The sequence below is a fragment of the Lactuca saligna genome, chromosome 1 (genome assembly GCF_052625555.1).
Source record: "Lactuca saligna cultivar CGN05327 chromosome 1, ASM5262555v1, whole genome shotgun sequence".
NCBI lineage: Eukaryota > Viridiplantae > Streptophyta > Magnoliopsida > Asterales > Asteraceae > Lactuca > Lactuca saligna.
Window position 1 is genome coordinate 524,222 of NC_136417.1, and position 21,263 is coordinate 545,484.

Sequence of the window (21,263 nt, forward strand, 5' to 3'; positions counted from 1 at the left end):
CCGACCGGATCTAGAAACTTTATGTGTGAAGGATTCTAAGCGTACGTCTACGATATTAGAACTAGCATGTAAACGTTTCGGAGTGATAAGGATGATTTGAATATCTATCGTGAATAAGGATCTAATTTCACCTTTTTCGGTGTGTAGATCAAAATGGTGAGAACAAGAAGTGGAGTTGGAAATGCTGATGAAAACAGGAATCAACCACCAGTGATTGAACAAAGACCTGTTGTAGCAGCAGCACCTGAGCCAATAACCATGGCTGGTGTGCAATTGATGATTCAGACAATGTTGGATCGTCAGATGGATGAAACTAGATGGTTGCTTCAACAGAATCGTGAAGAACTGTCAATTCGTGTGGAAGAGCCTGAATTAAATGAAGGGCACTCGGAAGGTGGAAACTTCAGTGGATCAGTTGGTCCAGCCAACCCACCGATAGTTAGGCAAGATAACCGCGATGGATGGAATGATGGAATGGGTTGCAAGTACAAGGACTTTTTGACTTGCAAACCATCGACCTTCAATGGAAAGGAGGATCCGATTGGGGTTATGGATTGGATCTCCGAAATGGAGCTAGCCTTCATGACGTATGGCTGCAGAGGTAAGTTGCAAACTATCTATGTCGTGCGTCAATTCCGAGGTGGAGCCGTTCGTTGGTGGAAAACTCTAGGGAAAACTTTGAGCCCAAATGAGCCACTGCAATTGTCATGGGCAGAATTCTTGGTGCAGTTCAAGCGCAAGTTCTGTTCGACTCAAAATATATTGGAGCTAGAGAACAAGTTTCTGACTCTAACGAAAGGCAGCATGTCAGTTGATGAATACACCAACAACTTCACCGATAAGATGGAGTTTGCCTTGCGTATCGTTCCAGACGAGCTGACAAAGGTGGATCGGTATGCGAAGGGACTTCCATGGGAGTACGAGGTGCCAGTATGTCAGGCACTTACTCTAGAGGCAGCTATCTGGGCTGCCAAGTCAGTTGAGAACATGATCAAGGGGAGAACCACCAACAAGGTTGAGGTTGGTGAGAAGAGGAAGTTTGAGGGAACATCTGGTTCCGGTAAGAAAAACAAATTTTTGAAATCTGATTCGAAAAAGTTTGGTGGGGGAAAAGGAGGAGAAGCAAAGTGGTGTGAAAAGTGTAAGAAAAAGAACTTTGGGAAATGTAGCGAGGATGTGACCTGCTACAAGTGTGGAAAGGTTGGACATTTTGCCAATGAATGTCTGAACAACAAAAGGATGTGTTTTGGTTGTAATTAAGAGGGGCACATTTTGAAAGACTGTCCGAAGAAGAAGGAGGCAGCTAAGCCCAACATTCCACCAAAGCCGAAGGCGAGAGCATTCCAGATGACACTGGAAGCTGCTAAGGATGAAGCTGATGTCGCTTCAGGTACCTTTCTCGTTAATAATTTTCCTGCCCAAATTTTATTTGATTCTGGAGCCAACTACTCCTTTATATCGCATGAATTTGGTAGAAAACTAGCTTTGCCTGTTGATAGACTAGATAATGCTTTATTAGTCGAAGTTGCTAGTGGCAAGTTTGTACCTGTTAGCCATCTTATGAAAAACATCTTAATCGACCTTAATGGGAATAAGTTCCGCGAGGAATTATTGCCTATCGAACTTAATGGTTTCGACATCATGTTGGGAATGGATTGGCTCAGCGCCAATGATGCTGAAATTTTATGCAAGAAGAAGATAGTTAAAGTAAACCCGCCTGGAAAAGATTCGTTTATGGTGTATGGGGACAAACGCCGAGTGAATTCTGGAATCATTTCCTTAATGAAAGCCAGAAAGTGTTTGACCAAGGGATGTACATTATATTTAGCATTCGTGATTGATGCTAAGAAGGAAAAGAAGGTGATGCAGAGTATTCCGGTGGTGTGTGATTATCCGGAAGTATTTCCCGAAGATCTTCCTGGATTACCACCGGATAGACAAGTAGAGTTCAGAATAGACTTGTTACCAGGAACCACGCCAATAGCAAAAGCACCTTACCGATTAGCACCAACGGAGATGAAGGAGCTGATGATGCAACTTCAAGAGTTGTTGGACAAAGGTTTCATTAGACCTAGTTCATCAGCCTGGGGAGCTCCGGTGCTATTCGTGAAGAAGAAAGATGGAAGTATGAGAATGTGCATCGATTACAGAGAGCTGAATAAGGCAACAATAAAGAATAGATATCCGTTGCCGAGGATTGATGACCTATTTGATTAGTTGCAAGGTTCGAGCTATTTCTCGAAGATCGATCTTAGGTCAGGATATCATCAGTTGAAAGTAAGAGAGCAGGATATAGAGAAGACTGCATTCAGAACTAGATATGGACACTACGAGTTCTTGGTTATGTCGTTTGGACTAACCAATGCTCCGTCAGCATTCATGGATTTAATGAATAGGGTTTGTAATCCGTTCCTTGATAAATCTGTGATAGTGTTCATCGACGACATTCTGATTTACTCAAAAAGCCAGGAGGAGCATGGCAGACACTTGCGAGAAGTGTTAGAAGTTTTGAAGAAGGAGAAGTTGTATGCTAAGTTCTCCAAATGTGATTTTTGGATTCGAGAAGTCCAATTCTTGGGTCACGTGGTCAACCAAGAAGGGATAATGGTTGATCCAGCAAAGATTGAAGCTGTAATGAAGTGGGAACAATCGAAAAGTCCCACGGAGATCCGAAGCTTTTTAGGATTAGCCGGATATTACCGAAGGTTTATCTAAGGCTTTTCTTCGATCGCTAGTCCGTTGACAGCTTTGACCCACAAGGGAGCTACTTATGCTTGGAGTGATAAGCATAAAGAAGCATTCGAGAAGTTAAAGAAAAAACTATGCGAGGCACCGATACTTTCTCTACCCGATGGAGTTGAAGACTTTGCTGTTTATAGCGATGCGTATTGTGTTGGATTGGGTTGTGTTCTGACCCAAAGAGAAAAGGTGATAGCATATGCGTCTCGACAGCTGAAGGAGCATGAAAAGAATTACCCGACTCATGATTTGGAGTTGGCAGCGGTAGTTTTCGCTCTGAAAATATGGAGGCATTACCTCTATGGCACTAAGTGCAAACTTTTCACTGATCATAAGAGTCTCCAATATCTCTTTAATCAGAAGGAATTGAATATGAGGCAACGACGTTGGCTGGAATTACTTAAGGACTACGACTGTGAGATACTTTACCATCCCGGTAAAGCTAATGTTGTTGCTGATGCTCTCAGTCGGAAAGTCAATCTTGAAAGGAAAAGGCCAAGAGCGTTGAGAATTGAAGTTGTCTCGACCATTGTGGAAAGTATAAAGAAATCTCAAGAGGAAGCTTCTGAGAAGAATGACCGAAAGGAGGAACGTTTGGGCAAAACGTTGGTGTTCGGTATAAATAGCCATGGACTGAAGGTGTTCCAAGATCGGATTTGGATACCTAAGATAAGAGGAGTCAGAGATCTTCTGATGAAAGAAGCTCACAAGACCATGTACTCGATTCATCCCGATAGCACTAAAATGTATAGGGACCTGAAACCCTACTACTGGTGGCCGACGATGAAGCTTGATGTTGCAAGGTATGTGGCTGAGTGTGTGACTTGTGCGAGAGTCAAGACACAACATCAGAAACCGTACGGGAGTTTAGAACCTTTACATGTGCCTATGGGTAAGTGGGAAGACATTGCTATGGATTTTGTCACTAAACTACCCAGAACAAAGAATGGTCACGACATGATTTGGGTGGTCATTGATCGATTCACTAAGAGTGCGCATTTCATAGCAGCCAGGGAGAAATGGTCTATGGAAAAGCTTGTGAATTCTTATGTGAAGGAAATTGTGAGACTTCACGGTGTTCCGCTAACAATTGTGCCGGATCGTGATAGTCGTTTCACCTCAAGGTTTTGGAAATGTCTACAAGAGGAAATGGGTACCAAGCTATGTTTAAGTACAGCTTACCATCCGCAGACTGATGGTCAGAGTGAAAGAACGATACAAACACTTGAAGATATGCTGAGAGCATGTACCTTAGAATTCCTAGGTAATTGGAATGAACATTTACCTTTGGTAGAATTTTCCTATAATAATAGTTTTCACTCGAGCATTAAGATGGCACCTTACCAAGCTTTGTATGGACAAAAGTGTCGTACGCCGTCTTGTTGGCTTGAGGTTGGGGAAAAGCAGTTTATGGGACCGGAGATGGTTCATCAAACTGCTGAAAAATTGAAAGTAATTAGGGATAGAATGTTAGCAGCTCAGGATCGTCAAAAGAGCTATGCTGACAAGAAGCGACGACCGATGACTTTTGAGGTTGGAGATTCGGTTTTGTTTAAAGTCTCGCCGTGGAAGGGACTTATAAGATTTGAAAAAAGGGGAAAGTTGAGTCCAAGGTTTATTGGACCGTTTAAAGTTCTTCAGAGGATTGGGAACCAAGCTTACAAGCTCGAATTACCCGAAGAACTGAATGGAATTCACAACACTTTTCATGTGTGTTATTTGAGGAAGTTCGCGGGAGAAGTTCCCGATATAATTCCAATTTCCGAATTGAGAATTGATGAGAACAAAAGGTTTATTGAAGAACCAGAGGCAATTGTTGACCGAAAGACTAAGAAGTTGCGACGCAACGCGGCGTAAAAAGTGAATTTACGTTAAAGCAATATTTAGCCTTAGTGATCTAAATGAGAATCGAAGATCTCGTTGTTAGTATCAAAGCGATAAAAAGTTAGGCGAGAACGGACGTCAAACGAAGAAGTTATGAATTTATAACGAAATTTTCTGTCCCGACCTATTAAAAATAAATAATAAAAATAAATTCAAAATTAGCCGACGGAGTCTAAACGAAAGTTGTAGAGCGTAGTCTCACCTTTCCGTGGATATAAAGAACGTCGAAAACGGAGTTCGTATGAAGAAGATATGAATTTCCGAAGTTTGATAAATAATTTGTATTTATTTTTAAATCAAAAATCCGGCATTATCCGAAGGGGGAGTCACAGATCTGATTCGAGGTACGCGCCGCGTACTCGAGTACGCCCGGCGTACAGCCAAAGTGTCGACACTTCGGATGACGCATGCGATGACGCATTTCGGAAGCAGTACGCGCTGCGTACTGCTGTACGCCCCGCGTACGAGGGGGTTCCAGCCTCCTATAAATAGGATGCGAGGGGTCCGGGTTTAATTGCTAATTTCCTCTCGTTTTTGTGCCGAAGCTCTGCATTTTTACCCCCGAAGCCATCCCAAAGCCCCGGTAATATTCCCAAGTCCCCAAGTGAGTCCCGAGATCCCGAAGATCCCGAGAAGTGCGGTTTCCGAGCCGAAGCTTTGCCCGCGAGAAGTTCGATTTTCGTAGAGATCTTCCAGATCTGCTGTGGATTACTACTTCTGCAAGTCGTAGTGCTGTCCGATCATCTTCTGATCAAGTGAGTGTATACTACCTTTCATAAACGCAATAATAATACAAGTATGGTTCGAGTGTATTAAGTTTATTGTCGTTTATACGTGTGAATGCGTTGTTACTTTCTCATAACGTATAACTATGAAGTATTTTATACGAGATACGTGTTGTGTGTATATTTTGTTGTTATGTGTGTGAATGTATATTCACTTTCTTCTATCTTACAGATCTGATTATTTCTATATGAAATACGTGTTATGTGTGTGTGCCTCATCTGTTATATGGAAAATGTATTGATCAAACATGCTATACAAGTTTTGAAAATATGTATAAAAATGTATGTTTTTATCTACTAATATGTTGGGTAGAACATGGGTAGATAGTTGGTGTGTAATAAACAGATGAGAGGCCTCGTTGTTGTTTTGATCCAGTCATCTAGCGGAATTTAGATGACGACCACGGACTTTTCTAGACAGTCCAGTGGAACGCTAGCAGGCTCATAACCTGTAGGTGTTAATGAACTTGGGTGTTCATTCGCTGTATTCCATCCCCCTCATGGTTGCCTTATTTGATTTATATTGCTGAGGAAACCCCGCAGCATGTGTTGTCACCCCGATGAAAATATTCTTAGATTAGGTCCCTTGTGTTAGTTATTTTAGGGACATAAAGTGAGAATAACGGGAATGGGTAACTGGGTTATTGTTGGTTGATAATGATTAATTCAATTATTTATTGTGGGTTGAAAACCCTATATGCTCACCAGGCTCCCAAGCCTGATCCACTCAGTTTTATTTGTATTACAGGAAGTGGCACAAGGGCGTAAGATGGATGAACCATCAAGTTGTTTTGTTTACAAGTCTGTATATGTATATATTTGTTGAATGACTTGTAATATTATCGTTTATGCTTCTTGGTCTATATCGGAACATGACACCCCGAGTTTTGATTATATAATGAAAAATACATTTCTTTTATGAAATGCTTTGGTAAACATTGTTTTATCATGTTTTGTTTTTGGGAACAAATTCCGCAACTCTTTCAAATCAAAAGGATTTACTCTGAAAATATTTAAAAGCATAAATGAAAATCGGTCTTTTCTGGCCGAGATTTTGGGGATGTCACAAATAACACAAGAGCAGGCAAAGAGTTCACTAAGAATGTACCTATTAGAAATATACACATAAGCATACCATACAATAATCAACAAAACAATAAATAGAAACATATTAGTCAGAATGCCGGGTGCTCCTCTGGCCTCCTCGATAGTGAGCTGAAAAGCACGGCTCCAAGCCCTTGGGGGGTCCACCCTCCCCTGGCACCTATTGTTGATCCTTAGAGTGGATGGCATTGGGGCCTGCACCGGCTTGGCGGCGTGCAATGGACATTTGACCTTCACATAGCTAACCTGATCACAATGGTAGAAAATCATGGTGCTTGGTACTAGGGTTGGTTGGCGATAATACCTCGCACAGTACCCCTCCTTGCCACATTTGTGGCATCCATAAGTAGATCGATAAGGACCCTCACGAACCTTGCCACACTTGCCACAAGTGCGGCCCCTATGACTCCCAGATATCACATCATCAACCTTAATCCGCTTTTCCACGGGCTGTGAATGCATAGGGGGCTGCCTCAACTCCCTCGTCTAGAGCTCCATCTCAATCTCACGCTGCCTTGTAGCTTCCTATAACTCAATGAGTGAACCATATCGCTGAGTGGACACAAAATAGCGGATATTTTCCTTGAGTATGCTCAAGTACCGGGCCATATGAGCTTGCTCAGAAGCAGCAAACTCAGGGCAGAACAACGCTCTCTCGGTGAACAAATCACTACAAAATAGCAGATATTTTCCTTGTACACTATCACATATCAACATATACCATAACAGTCTATAGCTAGCATATACATGTGGTCATACCGATCTAACAGATCACTACAACATAGCAACATCCTATATACAAGGATATAAATCTAACAGATCACTACAGTATAACAACATATGGTAAAACTAGAATATCAATCCAATGGGCCGGCCTTGGTGCCTTCAACCCGTAAGTACAATGAGGAAAACTCACCTCACATTCTGACGAATAGTTGATCAATACTCTACTCCCAAATAACGTCTCAACCCAATCCCTAATGTCAAAACATTTACATTCTAATTTAATAACATTTACCTAAAATACCCTTGGTCAAAACTAGTTAAAGTCAACAATTCGACCGAGTCAACACAGTCGAGTCAACTCAGGCTTCGTACACGGGGTGTACTAGTTGTCCGAGGCATCTGGGCCAGATCTGTGTACGTGCAACGTACCCTTTGGTATGCCCAACATACATAGCAGTCCCCCTCTTAACCTATTAAGTGCTTATTTCTTCGACTTAACACGTCCAGTTGCAGATCCAAGGCTAAAATACCATCTAGAGTCATAAAGTTTCCAACTTTATGACTTTGCATGTCCATTAAGTGCTTAAAACACAAAATCTCAACATCTTAATGCCTTAAGACCTTCTATAGCATGCATGGAGTAAAACTAACCGTCAAGACCACGTTTTTATGACTTAAGACCCCCTATAAGGTCTGAAAGGATGACTTATTTGGTCAAGATAATGCCATGCTCAAGAATCACCATATTTGGGACCAAAAAAAGCCCTAAAGGAAGAAATGGCTAGATCTATAAGATAGATTGATCAAGCTTTAAACTTTTTACCTCCAAAGATTGCTAGCAAGTGTGGAATCCCATATCTAAGTTGCTTCCAAGCTTCAAGGTTCTTGCACCAACTTCTCCTTCTTCAAGAACACTAAAAGGACACACAAATGAGCTCCAAAACACTCTTCTCACTTAGGGTTTGCTATAGGGTCAAAATCATAGATGGAGGATAATGAGAGAATGATAATGAGGCTATAGTGGTGTTTATATATGGACCAAACCCTAAAAATTAGGGTTTGAACTTCCTACATGTATGCCCTGCGTACGAGGTGTATACCCAGCATAACGTACACAACGTACGCCCAGCATACAACCCCATTACCCAAAATTACCAAAATGACACCATGGGCCATTTTGCATTCTTTCTTATACTCAGGGACTTAAATGCAATATTTATTCATACGTAGGGTTAAAATTGAAAATACCTCAACATCTGGATGTTACATCAAAGTTGTAATTTTTCTTTCTAGGTTATTTTTATCATATGTATGATTAGGAACTTAACAAAAATTACCTTGAGGTTGAGAAAGTTTTCTAAGAATGTATTCGGGGGGATGCATAAAATGAATTTTGTTCAAAATAAGTAGGGAGTGTTTATTAGTATTGTAAGTATTTAGGATTTCTTAGACACAAATATATGCATTGAGGTGAAACATAATTGGTGAATTCAAATTGGGTTATTCTGTGTGATGTTGGTGAGCAAGGTTTTAATGTGTGGTGTTGAAATGAAATCCTAATGAATCTAGTTTTGCTTGGGGACAAGCAAAAGAATAATGTGGGGTATTTTGATATGGCCTTATTTAACTATGTATTTTAGACCATTATTCTAATATATTTGAGTAAAAATGTTATATTTTAAGATATATGATACTTAATATACTTTGAAATGTTCAATTATAGTTAAAATGAAAGTTGGGATGCAAAAGGAGGATAACAGAGCTGAAAAGACTCAAAAAGGATGTTGTTGGCAGCTTGACCCTTGTCAGTGTTTCGACCATATCTAATGACTAGTAACTCCGATTGACGAGATTCAAAACCTTCCAAAAACTATACAAAGTTTTGGACGACTTTTGTATTTATTCCAAATTCTAATTCTGAGTTCCCACGCCGTGTCAAAGCCATTTCCACGACGTGGCGACATCAGAAAATTTCGTGGATGTGAAGAATCCAACTCCCATGGCGTGGCAAGTCATTTTCCACACCGTGGCGACCTTGAAATGTATAAATATAGCCGAAAATTACCCCTAATGATATATCTTTCATTCCACTTCGAATTGGGCACCAAGAAAACTTAGATATGCGATTGTGAGGGTCTAGAAGGCGATCGGAAGGCCATTAAACTGTTATGGAGCGAAGATCTGAAGGATTCGAGAGCTTATTCATGATAATAATCATTTGATTTGCTATTCTGACCATGATTAGAATTCAAATTGTTTCTATATGTGTTTTACTTTCTGAATTTAGGTGTTAAAACTTGTTGCTTTCGTTTGGAGTAGATGAAACTCGACTATATGTGTTGATTTCAATGATTTTGGATTCTATTAGTTTAGTTATTAATTGTGTTTGATTGATCATCACCTATCATGTTAAAGTTATGATTTTTATTGCCTATTTTGAGTTATGTATAGTTAAGATGACCAATCTAATTACATTAACTTGAATCTTAATTAGTTTATGATCATTAAACTACTTGGACTAGAGATTGATCAAATCCTAAGGTTAGGTTATATTAATATGTGATGTTGACTGTGTTAAAGATTTTAGATATTCATGCTATTCTTAGATTGATTGTCATGACCATTGACAAGAAATCACTGCATCATATCTTTCATATTCCGAATATATTAAATTAATTATGTGTTCACTAATTACATGATCATTGTATTAGTTGTTCATTAATTATTAATACTAGGAAATCCGATCAAGATAACTAGTCATAATAGAATTCAGTAACCAACTAATAAAGTCATTGCACTATTATCGAACTTAACCATGAATTTGAGATGTAATTCAATCTGAACGAAAGTACCTGAAGTGTTTCGTTTCCAATTAGTTTATCTATTTAGATTAGTTGTTGATTTACTTGAGATTTAATTATAAAACCCTTTTTTACTGATTTCTTTTATTTAGTATAACATATAATCAAATATTCTGATATTAATGCACTTTCGTTCCCCTTGAGTTCGACACCCTTGCTTATCAAAACTATGTTATACTCGATCAGATTCACTTCATGTAAGGTATGGTTTAGATGTGATAGACGTGGAATTATAACTAAAAAACTAGTGCATCAAAAATACGCATCAAAGGAATAACAAGTTCTGCTCTTTAAAGAAAATCTCATATGTCAAGTGCTTCAAGAAGCGGAGCTTCAAATATGTTAAGTATTATGAGTATACCATTGAGATGGTGTAACATCCCAAAAATACAAGCCAAAAATTCCGTTTTAATTAATTTATTACATAAAACCATCAGTATAAAAACATTCATAATAATATCTCACGTCAAAACCAAAGTGTCAATAACCAAAACATAGTATCATAAAACCATATCAGAGTGTAATCCCAAAGATCTTGTGTGCGGAAAACATAGTATGATCCGTTGCGATCAAGCCAGCTCCTTTCCTTTGAAAAAAAAGTACCTGAAACCAAAACTGAAATCTATAAGCACAAAGCTTAGTGAGTTCCCCCATCATACCACATACCATACAACACACATACTGCCAAGCATATTCGAGTGTTGGCCTACTCCTTCGGTATCTTTGAACCGGTATCCGAGGAATGTTTCACCCCTATCACTACCACATAATAACATATCATAACATACATAAATATACTATCAGGCATATATGGGTGCCCGACCTACCCCTTCGGTATCTTTAAACCGGTAATCGGGAGCTAACCTCCCCTTAGGTATCCTTCAACCGGTAATTGGGGACTATTTCACCCCTTACCACTACCACATAATAACATAACATAACATACTGCTAGTCATGCATGGGTTCTGACGACCCCTCGGTATCTTTCAACTGGTATCCGGGGACTATTTCTTCCCTGCTACTACTAACACATATAACAAAACATCCTGGCACATAGAGCATATCAGATAGTTGCAAAACAGATAATTATCACAAAGATAATCATCTCATACATAGTCACCTACTAATGGACAGACATTGGTGCCTTAGACCCACCTCTACTAGAAGGTAACTCGCCTCACACTGTTGAAGTCCTACAGACCCAATCCCAGCTGATGGATGACAGGTTCCCGAACTGTCAACATCAAAATAACACCCAATTAATAATTGGGTTCCAATACATAATCATAATTCCATGCTTGGGGTAAAAGACTGCTTTACCCCAATCTTAGCTTGATCCAAGCCCAAGGCCCAATCCAAAGGCCCAACAGTCAACTATGAGTCAAATCCCAATATATGGCCCAATTTTCCAAATTGGGCCCAAACCTTTACATGGTCTTATTCTAAGGCCTACCCATTTAGTCCAGTCCAAACATTTGGCATTTCTAATGGTCCAACATCTCATGATCATGAAGGCCCAATTATAGCCCATCAATGGCCTAATTTTCCAAATCGGGCCCAAACCCTCACATATAGGCCTTACCCTAAAGTCCATCTAAATATTCTAGTCCATATGATTATTCTTGGATGGCCCACCAATAACCTAATCATTAAGGCCCACTAGAAAGGCCCAACAATAAACCCAAGTGAAATTACGGTATCACATAAAATGACAATTGGTGTTAAGAGTTTCTCACTTAACCCATGAAGGACTTAATCCATTAAGTCCATCACTCTTCTAAATAAATCATATGGTGTGATTAGGCTTAATACACAATTCCATTCCAATGGCCCAAATGTTGGTCCCGATAAGTCTAATCCCATAAATCCAATATTAGGGTTTCCAATCCCATCTTAAGCTAATAGGCCCAATAGCTAGGTCTTTTGATAAATTAGGGTTCATTAAGGTTTTAGTCCCTTTGTCTAAACAGTCCAAATGAGTCACAATACAAACAAGGCATATCGCCACCCGACACGACGGCCAGTGGCGGTAGCCACCACCATACGATGGTGGTTTTGAGCTTTCTTTTATTATTCCACTTTCTAATTACATTGTAAAAATATTTAATCCCAAAATAAACACACAATTAATAAAAAACACACACAGCTAACTTATGGTGGCCAGCGGTGGTAGATGGTGGCAGCCACCACCTCACGGTGGTGGTGGTGGCTTTTCTTAGGTTTTAGGCTGAGATGCACTCAAACGAACTCCTGGATGCTAAAACACAATTCAAACACATTCCATTGACACACACCCATCACTTTACAGCAACAAACACCCACCCGATGGTGAAAAGTCGAACACAATAATCCTTCACGGTGGTATGCGATTGTCTCGGGCTCCCGTCAATAGGCAACAGTTCACAGCGTAAGATGGTCGAAGTAGCTCTGATGAATCACAGTGTAAGACGGTCGAAGTAGCTCCGACGACTATCATGAAACATCTAAGAACAGCGGAAGAAGGCAGAAGAAGAAGTAGACACGGAGCTTATAACGACCATGTCTTCATGGTTGCGACGCAACGGCGGTTCACAGCAGCAACACCCGACACAGTGGCGGGTTATTCTGACTCCAATGGCGCCTAGCAGGCGACGTCTAACAAAAGAGGAGAAGAAGAAGAATTGGTGGCAGTGACTTTGACTGGATATGGCAGTTGATCGAAGCTTCCATAGGTCAGAGGACAAGAGGAAGTCCGGTGGTGGCGGCTGAAAGGTCCAAGCATTGCGGATGCCTTATTGTTTAGGGTTAGGGTTTCACAATGTATACATCTGAAGCCTTCATACAAAATTTTCGCACAATAACACATTCGGTCCCTCCCATAGGATCTTTTTCCAAATTTAATCCAATATTTACCCCTTTAGCCCCTAAGTCCACAAATCTTTACAATATAAGTCTAGAATTTCATTTTATTCCTTGCTTCCGTAATTCCTTTCATATTTAGTCCCCATAATTTACCAATTAGTACCTTCCTTCGATAATACATACAAATTAAGTCCGAATTTTACACTTCCATCCACGGAACTCTAAATCGCATCATTCGACTCCCCGAAACCAACACCCCGATAAATATTATGGACTTTATGGCTACTATTCATCCATTAATTTTATTTATTTAATTAATTAATAAACAGAGTATTACAAATGGACTCTAAAAAACTGGAAGGCACTCAGGCTGACTTCAAGGACATGAACCCAAAAGATCTTTCTTAACAAACACAAAATTCATTGTCAAAGCAGAGAAATACCATAACTCCAGGCCACCATATTCTACACTCTTAGAGGATGTAGTGTAGGCAACGATAGGAGGTGTTATAGCTGAGGGGGCACCTCTTAACTCCATCATAACACGGGGAACCCCCCCCCCCCACCTTCTCGTTAAGGGGGTGTTAAGGCACAAGTCGATGTAATGAAGACGGGCAATAACGTGAAATGTGATTGGTTGTTGCCTTCATCAACTACTCAAATTTTTTCTTTCTTCTTCTCTATCTACCTCTTAACATGTTATAACATATCCACACCACCCCTACTTCTATTTATTGTTGGTGGCATGTGATGTGGCAATTTTGGGTGTTATAACATTGAACCCCTACCCAATGCTCTTAGAGTTTCTAGATTTACTGGTCTTAGACTTTACATTAATTGATGGAAAACTTTGCCATATTGTCCAAGAGCAACCAGTTAAACCCTTCAACATTGCCATGGAAGGAGTCCAATACATGAAGTGTGTTGCTACTAATAACGTGTTATATCTTTGATTCGTGGAGAGTGGAAGAAAGGGGAGTAGAAGTTTATAAGGTTAAGTCAAATGCATCGATGCTCAAATGTTTATCTTAAAGGAGTTGTAGATGCAGTGCTAAGATCTAAAAATACCTCCCTGGAGCTCAAATAAATTATGATTGAATGAATCAACTGGCTTTTGGTCTAAGGAAATTTTGGTGATTCGTCTTTAAGTTTGCTGGAAAATGTTGTTGAGTTCGTCGTTGCAAAGGTCATATAAGGGAAGATTGTTGATCCTAAATTTTGAAGTGACCCTCATAGTTCAACAGTTGATCAACAAAGGAGGTAAAGGAGAGAAAATCATTATGGATGTGACCCTCAGATGACGAAAATTTTGTTAAGCAAAGAAGAATGAACCCAGAAGACATGAAGATTAAACTACGGTGTTCTCCTGCACAACAATTATACTTTAATGATTGTTTATTTAAAGTAATCTTATGTAATTTGATGTTAGGGTATTTATCAAGTTCATTACCCACCATACCAAGCATGTTCTAATATTATAGTACACGTCTATCTTGTACTATAAATAGATGTATTGGGTTTGTATTCAAGAATCAATTTGTAACTTTGTCTTCATCACTTTAAAGAAATACAAAATGTTTGTTTATCTTGTTCACACTTAATTATTGTCTTGCAAACATAGCAACACCATAGTTCTTTACTCTGTTTTATTTAATAAATATTTTTGTGCTTCATATCCTGATGATTATATATTCCATGTCTAACATTATTGGTTGAGCTTAGATTAAATTAACCAATCCTAAAATAAGTACTATTATATCATTATCAATCCATCATGATGCATGATCATGGAGCTTGAAAAACATTACAATGTGCAAAGCAAGGAGGATCATAACATATTTACCCATCTTGTCAAGGTCTAAAACTAACTAGTTACATAACATCCATCAAAAGATGAACTTGATTGATTCCAACAGTAAGTATATGTGTAACGCTCTGTTCCAAATTGACTCCTCGTCTAAGGCGGTGGCTCGAAGGTCAGCCATTATAAGTATTATTTCTCTTGGTAAGGTAAGATTTATCCCCTTTTGGGTGCGGGTGATGTATTAGAAGTGATCCGGGTGTTCGGTTTGTGTTTTGGAGCCATGGGGTATTGCAGTAAAGTGACAGTTCTGGTTTTTTGGAAAATGCATTTTTTTCAAAAGGTCTTAAGGAAGGTTTGAGTTTTTAGAAGTGTAGGGCTTTTCATCACCTTTCCTTGGATATAAGGATCGTCGAAAACGGGCTTATATCGAAGAAGTTATGGCCTTTGGAATTTGTGTGGTTTTCAGGCTTAGCCGAGTACACGGGGCGTACTCAAAGTGTACGCGGGGCATACTAGCAAAGAAGGTAGTACGTTGGGTGTGCTAACTAAGAGGATCGCAAATGTTCCCCGGAGTATGATGGGCGTACTCTAGTCAGATCAGAACCCTATTTTAGGGTCTTGGACCCTATTTAAACTCCTTATCTCATTACCTAACCCTAATATCTTCAGCCTCCACCCCTCTAAACCCTAGAAATCGTCATATATCATCCATGGTGGCATTTTGAGCTTATGGATTCCATTTTTTGGGTGTTTGAACCATTTTCAAGAAGTTGAAGTGTGATGAAAAGATGGGAATCAAGGAGGAGCTTATGGATCTTGCTTTTAGGAATCATTCTCAGCTTGATGAAGGTATAAAGCTTTGAACTTGACCATTGAATGCTTAGATCTATTATGTTGAGTTTTTGGATCTTTTGGTCCCAAGAATGGAGCTTTATGGTTCCAAATCCGTTTTTAGGCTTGGGGTTGCCACCCTTGATGCTATTTGAGTCCCTAAGGCAGAAAGTTACCATCTTTATGGTCTTAATGGGTTCATGCTTGAGTTAGGGTCACTTTTATGGAAGTAGAATTCCATTTTTGGACTTTAGGTTTGTTTGGGGCATGCAAATTCACCAAGTCAGTGACTTTAGATGTTAAGTATAGTTCAGATATGTGATTTGGACTTGTTGGATCAAGTATTAAGCATTTAATGGATGTTGTGCATGAGTTGTTTGTACGTTGGGCATACTATGTAGTACGCTGCACACACAGTCCAATTGCTCAGTACGCTAAGCGTACAGAAGAGGTACATTGGGCGTACGCTCTCAGGAGGACTTAGGCCTTAGTGAACTTCGGACATTTAGGCCCTAATGGTTTTGGGCCTGGACTTGCGTTTTGTTGGATCTGAAATTACCTAGGGCCAATATTGGAATGGTTGGGCCTATTGGGCCTTATGGTCCAGTATAGAAATGGACTTCGTATTATGGGCCTCGGCTTGGGCCAATTCTTGGACTAGTTTGTTGTGGGCCTTCGTGGTCCAATTCGGTCAGGATTATTGACTAAGGAGAATATTGGGCTTTAGTATAAGGTCCATTAGAAAGGTCTGGGCCTAATTTGGAAAATGGGTCAAACATGGTTTTATGGATATTATAATGTTGGGCTTTTGTTTTGGGTATGGGCCTTAGTTGTGGATCATATTGGGCCAAGGGTAAAATGGTTATTTTACCCCATGAATGGATTAAGGATTATGATATGGGGCCTAATTGCTAATTTAGGTATATTGATTGGTAGTGGCAGCTCAGGAGGCTGGCGAGGCAGCAGCTAAGGAATTCTTCAAGAAGCTTCTGCATTCGAGGTGAGTCTTTTCACCATACCAATGGGTCTAAGGCACCAAGGGCGGCCCATTTTATGTTATGTGGTATGATAGTTAACTTTATGCTAGGTGGTATGCTAGTAAATATATTATGTTTGGTATGCTAGTTGTCTTTGTGATACTTGCATGGAAGATCCCGGGGGAGCCTGTGGCATTTGATGTAAGACCATGTGGGGTAGCCCATGGCATTCCTAGGTAAAGACCATTTGGGATAGGCCATGGCACAATGGTGTAAGACCCTGGTGGAGCCCACGGCATCCTTACAGGTTTTTTTTGTGGTATGTGTAGATATTTCTGTGATATATGATATGTTTATGTGATATGTGTTATGCTAGTTGTCTTTGTGATATTTGCATGGAAGACCCCGGGGGAGCCCGTGGAAATTAGATATAAGATCATGTGGGGTAGCCGATGGCATTCTCAGGTTAAGACCATGTGGGGTAGCCCATGGCACAATGGTGTAAGACCTGGGGGGAGCCCATGACATCCTTACAGGTTTTTGTATGCATGGATTATGTGTTATATGTAGCTTTTATAGCTAGCAGGAAATGTGATACAGGTAGCTTTTATAGCAATAGGATATGTGATATGTGGTTTGTGTGTATGGTATGCTCTAGGAAATTGACTAAGCTACGTGCTTACAGGTTTTGTTTATGGTTTCAGTTATAATCGTTTTGGAAAGGAAGGGCTCGGATTGATCACAGTGCACACACCTATGATTTTCATAATGAGTGAATTTGGGATGAACTCTGATAAATGTTTTATTTAATGATGATTTGTATTGTTTAGAATAAATGGTATCAATGTTTTAGCTATAGGATATGTGAGGATCTGTTTTATTTAAAAATTTCATTTTTACCTTTGATTTTTGGGTCGTTACAAGTTGGTATCAGAGCCTTGGTTTGAGGGATTCGAACATACTTCGAGTGTGTTTGGACTCAGACTGAGGATCTGTAAAGCTTTTAAAGAGAAAAATGTTTAAAGTAAAGAATTTCTAAGACAAGAAAGGGTGTGGTGCATATAATCAGCCGAACTCGAGTAAGTTTCCCCAGAATACCCACATTTGTTATTTGTTATGATCTGATTATGAACCTGTGAATCGCATACTAGTTAGGGCTAGGAGATGCATGTATATATTGTATGAGCTAATAGATTTGCATACTAGTGATGAGCAGTTAGCAATAGGTGTTACCTGCTTGCGGGATGTATGTGTGGATAGACTGATTTGTCTAGTATATGTTGGTTAGATTTTTCGTTGTCTGAATGCTACTTGCTTTGTGCTTTGTGGGACTCTTTGTAATGTGAGCTAGCTATTAAGTGAATATGCTAAGTCACATGTGGCACACGCTGGATAATCTCAGAGTGATAGACTTTATGGGTTTAATACAAACAATCCTATGTGTGCATGCAACCCTAGAGTTGGATCTATGTTTTCACTGTTAGTTATACAACTTTATGAACACAAAAAGAAACCTAATGAATCATACTATTTTCGAAATTCACCAAGAAGATTATATTACATACCTCTTGTTGTTATATTGCAATAACAACTCAAATCCTCCTTGTAATGGCTTTAGAAAGCTTAGGGTCACAAGTGTCACTCCTCTAATGGCTCACAAACACCAAGAGCAAGAGGATGAAGAATGATAAGAGAGGAGGCACCCAAAACGTGTGGAAACCCTAAGGAAACTCTTATGCACGTTTTTGGGGCTTAAGGGTGAATGCTGCTTGCTTTGTGCTTTGTGGGACTCTTTGTAATGTGAGCTAGCTATTAAGTGAATATGCTAAGTCACATGTGGCACACGCTGGATAATCTCAGAGTGATAGACTTTATGGGTTTAATACAAAAAATCCTATGTGTGCATCCAACCCTAGAGTTGGATCTATATTTTCACTGTTAGTTATACAACTTTATGAGCACAAAAAGAAACCTAATGAATCATACTATTTTCTAAATTCACCAAGAAGATTAGATTACATACCTCTTGTTGTTATATTGCAATAACAACTCAAATCCTCCTTGTAATGACTTTAGAAAGCTTAGGGTCACAAGTGTCACTCCTCTAATGGCTCACAAACACCAAGAGCAAGAGGATGAAGAATGATAAGAGAGGAGGCACCCAAAACGTGTGGAAACCCTAAGGAAACTCTTATCCACGTTTTTGGGGCTTAAGAGTACTATATATACATGTAGGCTATTAGGGTTTTAAACTAGGAAACCCTAATCTGACTGCTTAAGCCCTAAGCATCCCATGGATTCCTTTGGTATATCCCTTGGACGATTTCTAATGGGCTTCCCCATAGAATTCGTCCAACTTATATCTTATTAAGTAATCCATAGCCCAAATGCAATTATCTTATAATTAGAGTTCTAGTCCCTTAAGTTTAATTAATCTCTTTTAGCCACAAAATTAATTATCAATTAATTCTTGACTAATATTAATTAAACAATATGATTTCTCCTTTAATATATTATTCTCATAATATATTAATAATCATAATTAATCCTCTCTCCATAATTCATCCTGTCAAGTTGCTTTGTGTAACGCCCCGGGTTTTCTCGGTACGTTTGGTTATTTTAATTTAATTATCCTTGTAACCTTGGGTTAATTTATTTAACCAATGCCTAATTTTTTATGTTATTGGACTCTTTTTATCATCTTGTAAACTCCTTTTATTGAAGTCTATGGACTATGGGCCTATTTGTAAAGTCCATCTAGTAAATAGTACTTAATGTGTAAATTGAATCATTTGGAACACACAAAAGGAAAACACTCTAAACCCTACCTCTCTCTCAAAAATCATCCCTCTCTCTCTCTTTGGGATCAAGAGCCGCCAAGGGGCTGTTTGGAGCTTAATTCTTGTTCATTTCCAGCCTTGATTCGTATTGGTATGAACCTCCTTATCCTTTCTTACAACTTGATTCGTAACCTTGTTCTAGTTTTATGATTTCATCTTCACTTCTTCTCCTTCTTATTTGATTTGTAATTGTGTGTTATACATCATCTCAATATTCTATCTTCACCCCATATATGGTGGATGATGGATCTAGGGGATTACATGTGGCAAAAGATCATGGAAACCCTAAAAGGGAGAATGATGATTTTATGTTCTTATGTTTATTTTCATGTTGATTATTATTACATCCTTGTGGATAAATGAAATCCTAATGATCCCTAACCCTTTTTAGTACCACCATTATCATGGGGACTGAATTGGGATGATGAACACATCTTAAAATGTGTTTCAAAAGGAGAAGGATGGATAAGCCAAAAAGGAATCACGGGTGGCTACGATTCTGTTTTCCATCAGATCTGTAGTCATTTTGTAAAAATCATATCTGGATCTCTAGAACTCAAACGGACCCCAAACCAGTTCCAAAAGTTCACAAATTGAGTTGTCTAACTTTCTTAATCAGACCAACCTCACTGATAAGGGCTTTATCTATGTGAAATAATGGAATCTTTGCTGTTAGGTCTGATCCGGGTCTGTTCTGATATGTCATTTTGTTTTCATCATTTCTAAGGCTTGGAAAAGGATCCAGAGTGATTCCAAGTTTCTATATGTTCCTTATATTATGAATTTAAGATCTGGATAATATGGGGTGTTATTTCCAATTATAAATTGGTTAGAATGGATCCACACTCCTGGTCAGTGGGCAGTCACCAGCTTTTGCTAGTGCTGTGATTGTCCACAATGTGAATTTTATATCTGGAGTTTGAGAGATTCTTTTCATTCAATTCCAACTCTGAGACTTTAACTTGTATGTCCTTTAATTATCTTAATTTTTTTTGGACGAATTCTACTCACAAGTTGGGTAGAATTGGCCAACATCACTTGACTGTATTGTTGGAGACAGAAGTGATACACCATTTTGTAAAATTCATATTTAATTCATCTTTTGGAGTTAGAATGAGTTCTTTATATTTGTGGAATCCTAAGCAATCATAGTTTCCTATAAAATTTAGTTAAAGCTATGTTTCTGTTTTAGATTTTGGAGTAAATCCGTTTTGAACAGCAGGTCTGTTTTAGAGACCTTGCTGAGATCACTCTTTTCTCAACTCATAGCTTCATTACTTCTCCTTTCTAACCTTTAGTCCTTCTTAGGTGAGGTTTTGAAGTTTGCTCAAGCTTGGTAGCATTATTTGATTGTTATCCATCCTTAATACTCACTCAAGGTGAGTTTTCTCACACTGTTGTATTGATGATTGTGTTTGCTAGTTAGCTCGTGTGTGATTATTTGAATTTATTATAAACGCATGCTATATAAGTATTGTTTTAATTCGTACATGTGCACTATATGTAACTAATTATGGATATGGGGACACCACCAAAGGATACGGATTTACCGGTGCGGTGGGTAGGTAAGATCACCAACGTAATACTCTTCGTGAGGTGTGGTGATTAGGGCCAAATGATACGGGATCTTCCCGGTGTGGTTTAAACCCACAAGTCCTTCTCGTAATATAGACATTGATTCGTTCTTTGCCTTTATCATATAATTATAATTGGAAAATGGATTAGGTCTAGTAAATATGAATGTTAGTACAATGTCTGTGTTTGAATTCACTAAGCTTCGTGCTTACGTTTTTCCCTTATAACTTTTCAGGTGTTAAGATTAAAGAGGCTAAGGCTTGACATGGAGCATCGGGACATCGCTACTAGTTATT